At 34.1% G+C, this 8609-nt stretch overlaps 1 long non-coding RNA gene and 1 pseudogene across 2 annotated transcripts; one reads left to right on the top strand and one right to left on the bottom strand.

Moving 5' to 3' along the window:
• Window positions 1–3833: 3833 nt before the first annotated feature.
• Window positions 3834–6160, bottom strand: LOC126952030 (uncharacterized). Its single transcript, XR_007724769.1, has 3 exons — window positions 6100–6160; window positions 4424–4552; window positions 3834–3998 (listed from the first exon to the last, which is right to left on the bottom strand). It is a non-coding gene; the product is annotated as an uncharacterized LOC126952030 (long non-coding RNA).
• A 19-nt stretch (window positions 6161–6179) lies between these two features.
• LOC126952029 (transforming protein RhoA-like) lies at window positions 6180–7586 on the top strand (annotated as a pseudogene). Its single transcript, XR_007724768.1, has one exon. The product of XR_007724768.1 is annotated as a transforming protein RhoA-like (transcript).
• The last annotated feature ends 1023 nt before the right edge of the window (window positions 7587–8609 follow it).

The raw sequence follows: 8609 nt of genomic DNA, 5'->3' as shown, positions 1-8609 counted from the left end.
CTGGAAGGCAGTCTACTCTTTGATTTGTGCCAATCCATTAAAGTAATATTAAAGGATATATAGCAAAATGATGACAAAAACCCTAAAAGTTTTAGAGATGACTCAGATTGAATAAGTCAAAGTTCAAAGTTGCCTAGAATCATAATAAAGGATTTCTGACTCTATTCTTTTCAGAAGATATTTGAGAAAGCAATAGATGCTTTACTTAATATAAAAATATACCCTTGTTTTAAATTATTAGGGGTAAGTTTTAGCATTATTTTTAAATATATTATTCATTTATCTATTAAAACTTCTAGTTGAGAAAACCTTAATTTCCTTTTTAATTCAAAGAAGACTATGAAACAGAAAAAGGGCAAAAGGTATCAGAAGAGTTTTCTTTATTTAAATATCCATAATGATAAGCAGAATATTAAAGACTTGAAAAGTATAATTAGGCCAAATGTCAGGTTCTATTTTATGTCAGAATAATGTGACTTTTGTAATGAAGTTCACCATGAGCTCCTTGCTCTCAAAGATCTAGATTAATTTCTGTGTTCAAGTAAAAACTTTGGTGGCTTTTGTGTACGTGTCTGTGTGTATGTATGTGTGTGTCTCTGTGTGTGTATACTTGTTCATAAATTGTTAACAGAAACTTAATTTTATACTTTTGTGGAAAAGTCAATTGTATAATTCCTTAAATAATGTAACCAGTTTTCCTAGTACAGCGATTCCTTTGTTCATTGGAAATGACATTGAAACATGATATCAGAAGCAAACATATTGAAACAGGCATGATTTCCTATACCAGAGACCATGAGGATAGAAAGGGCATACTGCTAAAAAAAATATTTTGCAGCATCTAATTTCCAAAATTCTCAACTGTTATGTACTAATTAGATTAATAAATATTTATTATAGTCAGAAAAAGAAAGCCATGCACTTTATTTATAGTGCTATAATCCTAAATGAATGAGACTATTTGGTATAGCCATCACTATCAAGACAAGGCCAAACATTTTAGACCATAACGAGAAATGTTAAAGAAATAATGTGGAATAGACACAGGAGATAATCGTTACTTGTTAAAGCTATCAAAAAAACAAAAACAAAAACTAAATGAGTCTTCTATTTTGAAGTGAATGTTACTCAAGACTTTCCCATTTTGAAATTGCATGAATATTTTGGCAAGAAAAGAAAAAAGGAGGATTGTCAAATCCAATAATAGGAGCTATTCTTTCAATAAGTGGAGCTACAGAACTGGGAAATCAGAAAAAGTGCATTACCACATCCCCATCTGATACAATATGGAGACTGATTGTCCAACAGTGGATTACTCAGACACTTAACTTTTTTCTGCCTCTTACCCCATTTCACTACTTGGTACCATCCTGGGGCAGGAGAAACACACTGGAAGGGATTTAGTCAATTAATCCTTTGTTCAAAAGTTTTGTAAAAGATTTGGTGAAACTCCAAGACTTTATCACATTGTGACTGTAAACGACAGATAAGGAGCTTCTAACCACTGGCAGTGTCAGTTGAGACCTGGAAATATCAGTCATAGCATGTCTCCTGCTAGATAGAAGTGCTGTGGGGTAGGGATGGGAGAGAGCGTCCACTGTGAACTATCATCCCACCAACTGGAAATTTTATTCAGGACGATAGGCTCATTTATTTTATAAAATAATATTATGAAAAAAATCCATTTTTAGTTTTATATTTCTGTATTAGTAATAGGTACTTTATAAGTATTAAATTAATTATCTATCGACTTAATAAATCGACTAATGAAATTATATAATGTTTATTCATATTATTTTAAAGTAATTTATAAACTAGTACAGAAAATAATAACTCATAATTCATTAAGTACATTCCTTCCTGAGGGGTTGTGCAGAAATTTTCCTGAGAAGAAACTGGGAGCCTGGTAGATTAGATATTATATGTTGGTGGCAGACAAGAAGGAATAGTACAAATGTAGAATTCCAAACTGTATGTGTTTAGGGCAAATAGATACATATGTAAAGAGAATTACACTGGTTAGAAAGGAGACACAGGAAGGGTTTGGGATGAGAGAGTTAAGTCTTGACAATGTACCTCAATCCATGTTGGAGACTAAAATCAACTGAATCCCACCATTATCCCTCGGATGATGAAGTATGAAAAAGGAATTTAAAATTTGTGAGTTGTTTTCCCAAAAATGTTTACCTTGCTAGGACACAAAGTTATGCAAAAGTATGAGACAGTAGCTTTACTAGAGAGTTTCATTAGCTGTCCCAAACAGAAAGATACCCAGAACCCAGGAAAGACACAGCCATAGCATGGGGTCCTGAGACAGTTGGATAGAGCACCTTTGCCATCCTGTTAAGGAGAGGTAAGGTGTATGTCTAACCAGGGCTCATGGTGCCACACCAGTTTGGGAATTGACACACAAATAAAGGTGTCAATAAAAGCAGCAGTATGATAGCACAAATGGTTCAGTGGCATCAGGACAGTTGAGATGTGGAAACCTTTAAGGGAAAAGAAATAATAAAATAATGCCTATGAGATAACTGGGCTTACTGGGACATTGTCTCAAGCTAAGACATTTGGACATATTTATATCCATTCTGATAAATAATAATGATGGATAAGGTAGGGGTGTCTGTTTCTCTACCACGACACCAAATACGTAAGTTTAGTATTCTGGAAAACAGAGCTATGTAGAGTTACAGTTTGCAACCTGGGCCGTTGTGGGTTCTAATGTTACTCTGTTGGATACTTGGTCAGATTTGTTTCTATTGTTGTATTACCAAAATTTCACTGAAGATCTATATCCAGAATGATGGCCAGGGAAACCCTTTGGCTAATTCACAACTCTGGCTTTTAATCACAAAGGGACTAACTTTGTCCATCCTAAGTTTTTGGAAGCAAAGATATATTTAATTCATTATGCATTTTATCTAGTAATCTAAAGAGTTTAGTATTTTGGGAATACTACCAGTGTTCGTGTTTATGTGAAATTTAGATATTGAAAACAACTTAAAATAAAAATATATAACTTTATAAATTATTTCCACCAAGAAAATCCTGCTAATTCATAGCCTTTAATGATAACTATCTTCAAAGAGAAAAAATATAAATACCTTTATGCTACTCAACATATAAAAGATATAAAGCTGGAAAGGAGTCTCTAAACTTAGCTTGTTTTTGCTGTTGCTTCTAGATTTTCTGCATTGAACCATCTCAAACAGATGGTGATTTATAATATGTTTGGTGACCTCCAAAGAAAGGGATTCCAAAGCTCCTGAAGGTTAGCTTGTATAATGTGATCTTTGTGTTTATTATCTTTGTAGAAGACTAAAAATTTTATTCCATATATTGTCCTTCCATTATGCAAAATTTGCAACTGTAAATTTATTTTATAGTTTATAAGAAATAATAACTTATTAACTTGTAAAATATAATCCTACAAATTATATTATTCCCATGTTATATAAGAAAAAAATGAAAATTTGAATGCTTTTCCCATGATCCCATAGAGAGTAAGGGGCAAAGCCAGAATTCCAGTTGAGGCCATCTGATTTTAAATCTGGTGTTCTCCACTATTGTAAACTTATTCTGCTTCTCTATGGACATGAACACAATTTACAGCTTGACTTCATTGATTCCTGGATTTGGGGTTATTTAAAATTGGAAGGTAGTAACTTAATTTGCCAAAAATGGAGGTCCCCATGGGCCGTTAATTTAAAAAATAAATGCATCAAAACAGAATCAGAAAATTTAAGTGGCAAAGCTCCCCAAATCTTCTGCAAGAGAGATAATTTCAAAACAATTTTGGTTTTCTCTTTTATTTAATATATGCTTTCTGACTCTCTTTTCTGCATGTATACATAACTTCAGTGATCAATGTCTTTATAGTCCACCATGCTTCTTGTGCTAGGTGAATTGTCCACTAGGCTTAATTTCTTGGCCTTCAGTAATTTTCTTGACTTTCTTCAAAATTCCTGGTTTTCTTGGCTACTTTATGATTGTGGAGTCTGAAAAATAGATAAAGTACAAATAAAAGCTGAACAGGTCACCATCTAAATGCCTGGTTTATTTTCAGGGTATCTGCAAGTTCTATGCGTTTCATGGTCAGGTTGGCCACCAAGACCCATACTGTTTATAATATGAATGACATTTGAGTAAAAAACAAACATTGAGTAATTATTTTGAATTAGAAAATATTCAACTAAAATGTATTGTTAGTAGTATTAAAGAAAATATAAGATAAATTCTGAGTACAAACATATGTACAAGTATACCCACAGAAAAACACTAGGCTCAATGCCAAAAAAAAGCTAAATATTTTCCAACAGAAGGTAACAGAAGTACAGACTGAATGGTAGAAAGTGGGTTGTGGGGGGTTAATTTGGTGGGAAGAAAAAATAGATCTTAGATACAATAATCACTCAGCTCTTACCCTTGTAGCTCAATTTAAAAGGAGAGTTTGTGTGGTGGCTCTGCTGACTTAATTCTGTTTGAACTAGCGTAGTGGGAGTCAGAGTTAGGGCTTCATACCCAATCAGAGACTCAGCAGCTGTTACAATATCTAAAGGAAGTCCAAGAGAAGATATTCTTACTGGGACACATGGTAAGAAATACTCTACAAGGAACAAGCCCTTTTCTCTTTAACATCTGTACCTCCACATGATTAGCATAAATGCCACATTGTCATTTTCTTTGCCAGAATTAAATGTTCCTAATAAGACTTGTTTTCAATTTAATAGTAAACTTTCAATCTACTTAACTACAATATAATGTTTATAATTAAAAGTGGCTTCTGATACTATTACATCACTCCAACTGAACTTACAAGTTAATTACAATGTGAATTAAAAACGAAAGATAATCTAATCAACCAATTTTTGTGATTAATGAATTGAACACACAGTTTCAGATGTCCCCTATACATACCAAATATGATAACACCACCTATGTGCAAATATATATCTATATATACACACACACATATATATACACACACATATATACACACACTAGTATACCTATGCTGCCTTTTAAATGTTTGCTTATAATTACAGTAATGACCTAGGAGTGAGACACGGCTTGAGGGTTAATGACTGGCAGGGAAAATATATCTGGCCATTAACCCCAAATAAATATGCTTTCATAATTATTTCAAAAACTTCACAAGCATATATAGAGTGTAATGAAACCTTCAATGTTATCTAGGTCAATGTCTGTTCCTCTCTTGAATGTTACAACATTTATTAATCATGTGAAATAGTTGTCAGAGATGTATTGTAGAACTTTGTAACTAAAATGTTTCAGAGATATGATAAATACTGAAGATATATTATAAATATTCTTTCAAAAATGAATAAAACTATAGCCATTGCAAAATAGTGAAGTAGATAAATATCAAGCTGATTAATAAATTGGGAAAGAGTTCTTAGAAAATCACTTAGAATAAAGCATCATAAATATAAAGTTATAGAAAATATGAAAAGTGATTCAAGATAAATGTATCATAGATTTAAAAAATAAGGTATAAGTGTAAGAGAGAAAGATGGCAGAAAGATATTTGATGAGAAAATTTCTGATAGTTTTCTAGAGGTGAACATTTAAAAACAAGATCAAAGATGAAAGGTGAAAAACAATCTGAAGAGGATAACTAGAAACAAATTCACAAATACTTGTGAAGTTGCAGAACACCAAAGAAAGAAAAAAAAATATTTCAGAGGAAACAAGTCAGATGTGCTAGATAGGCAAGAGAATTAGAACGTTACACTTTTCAACATCAATAATAAATGCCAGAAGACAATGAAAATACCTTTAATATGTTGAAGCATTAAAGGTCAACTAAAATCTTAAATCCAGATAAACTAGCGTTCTAAAATAAAGATAAAACAAATTCATTTCCAAACATTAAAAAAACAAAATGATATCTTACCACTCACAGACCCTACCTGAAAGAACTAGTAAGGGAGGATGAAGAAACGAGCACGAGTAAAACTGAAACCAGAAGAAAAGAGTACAAGAAACACACTTGAACAAAGACACAGATGAACAAACACACAGATAAACGTGTTTTTCAATAGGACTACCAAAGATAAAAAGAGAAAGAATCACCACCTGTAAGAGTTTTCAAATCAGGTAGAGGCCGCCCGCCCTGGGTGGCTCGCGCTCCCTTCCTGCGTCCTCCATCGGTTCTCTCGTGAGTCCGTGGTCTCCTGTTCAGTTACCAGCCTTGCTTTCCCAGCTTGCGACTCGCGTCCTGGGCACGAAGAGACTGGACTCCGATTCGTCGCCTGAGCCTGTCCTCTGAGAAGTTCAAGGTACTTTGCACAATGTCAGCCACCCAGGCCAGTGTCCTCCAGCAATGGCTCCCATCCAGAAGAAGCTGGTAATTGTCGGTGACGGAGTCTGTGGCAAGACGTGCTTGCTCATTGTCTTCAGCAAGGAGCAGTTCCCAGAGGGGTACGCACCCTCAGGGTTTCAGGACTATGTGTCCCGTATCGAGGTGGATGGGAAACGGGTAGAGCTGACTTTGTGGGACACAGCCAGGCAGAAAGATGATGATCACCTGAGGTCCCTCTTTCAGTCAGACACTGGTGTTATACTTACATATTTCTTCATTGGCAACCCTGATAGTTTAGAAAACATCCCAGAGAAATGGACACCAAACGTCAAGCATTTCTATCCCAATGTGCCCATCATCCTGGTGGGGACCAAGAACCATCTTAGGAATGATGTGCACACAAGATAGGAGCTAGCCAAGATGAAGCAGAAGCGGGTGAGACGCGAAGAGGGCAGAGATATGGTCAAGGGGACTGGCGCTTTGGGGTACATGGAGTGTTCAGCAAAGACCAAAGATGGAGTGAGAGAGGTTTTTGAAGTGGCTGCGAAAGCTGCTCTGCAAGCCAGAGGTGGGAAGAAAAACTCTGGGTGACTTGTCTTGTGAAACCTTGCTGCAGGCACAGCGCTTAAGAGGTGAATTTTGAAGTGCTGTTGATTAATCTTAGTGGATGAACACTGGCTTTTTTCATTTATATGCAGTTTACCTAAGATTACAAATTTAAGGCACGTCATCTTGTTACCAGTATTTAGAAACCAACCCTGATTCTTAATGATGTTAAACCTGTCAGGCCTACCAGGATCCTTTTGCCACTACTCTAACAACCCTCCTCTACACTTCTGCCTGACACACCATGGCAAATTCAAAGAATTTCTTAACTTCTTGCTTCTGTCTAGAAAGAGGAACAGTTGGTAACTTTGCAAATTAGGCTGCAGCTACTTTATAACTAACCTTCCCTGCTTATCATCTGTCAACAGCAAGGTACTCTCATGAGACACAACTTCAGTGCTTTACTCTTTAACAGGTTTCATTGGCATAGCTCTGGCATGGGTATCTGGTTTTTTGAAAATGGATTCTACAAGAAAGGCCCAAGGCCATACACCTGTGTCACAGTTACAGTTCTGTGGTTTCATATTAGTTACCTTAGAGTTACTGTGTAATTAGTGCCACTTAATGTATGTTACCAAAATGACTATATCTACCCCAGACTACATGTTGTATTTTTTTATAATTGAATTTCCTAGTATTGACATTTGTTATCCCCAAAGACAGTGTATTGCTTGTTAAAAAGTAAAGTGTATTTGGAAATGTCAAATGGAAAATTCATTTTTAAATAAATAAATACAAAAATAAAATAAGATAAAAGAAAAATACTAATGGAAATATAAGAACAAACATGGATTTTTCAGATAATGTAGTCTAAGTTTCTTATATAGCTCAAAAATATTAGAGATAAAACCAATAAAAGAATAAAAATAAAAAAATAAAAATTTCAAACCAATAAAAAGAGAAAAATGATTAATAAAAATGTGATTATTCCAATAAACATTAGAAAATAAGTAAGGGAAAAAGATTATATTCAGTAAAAACAAAAGAAAGTAACAGAAGGAAGCAAAATATAATAATTACAATAAGTTGCAAACAGGTTAAAGTCTCCATAACATGGTAAGTGGTATAAAGAGATGTTTAGGCTATAAAGGTTATGACATAAAAAGGTTATCAAAGCCAGGTGATGGGGTTGTTTCCTGCTACCTGAAATGAGCAACTATTACCAACAGTCAGAATATTTAGGGATATCAAACTTGGTCATGATAAGGAATAATTTTGTAACAGTTAGGATTTTCTAAAGAAGGGAGTTTCTATTGAGGGAAGTTCTTCAAGCCTAGGCTAGATAAATGTTAAGTAAGAGGTGAGAGTTTTATATGTTGGACTTTTTAATACTAAGATCCTCTCACGCCAGGGTTTTTCACTTGTACAAAATAAAAAAAAATTAAAAAAAACAAACAAACTTCGGAATGCAGAATACTTTATTTTACTTTGAAGCATAATCAAGAAAAATATTTTAAGAATTTATTCTACTCATCACGGTATCCTACAGCCTTAGTACAGTGTGTGACACTTAACACAACTTCAATAAATAGTTCTTGAATTGAATTGAAAACCCTGGTAGATTTAATATAGTTTCAGGAAAATAATAGAAAGCTAAAGAGGATAAAAGTATAGACAATTATAGAAATAAACACAAAATTATTAAACTTTATAAAATCCCATACAGTGGGAAATATAA

This window comes from Macaca thibetana, chromosome 4 (assembly GCF_024542745.1).
Source record: "Macaca thibetana thibetana isolate TM-01 chromosome 4, ASM2454274v1, whole genome shotgun sequence".
NCBI lineage: Eukaryota > Metazoa > Chordata > Mammalia > Primates > Cercopithecidae > Macaca > Macaca thibetana.
Note: the sequence above shows the minus strand (reverse complement) of the source record. Positions and strands in the feature narration are given on the sequence as shown.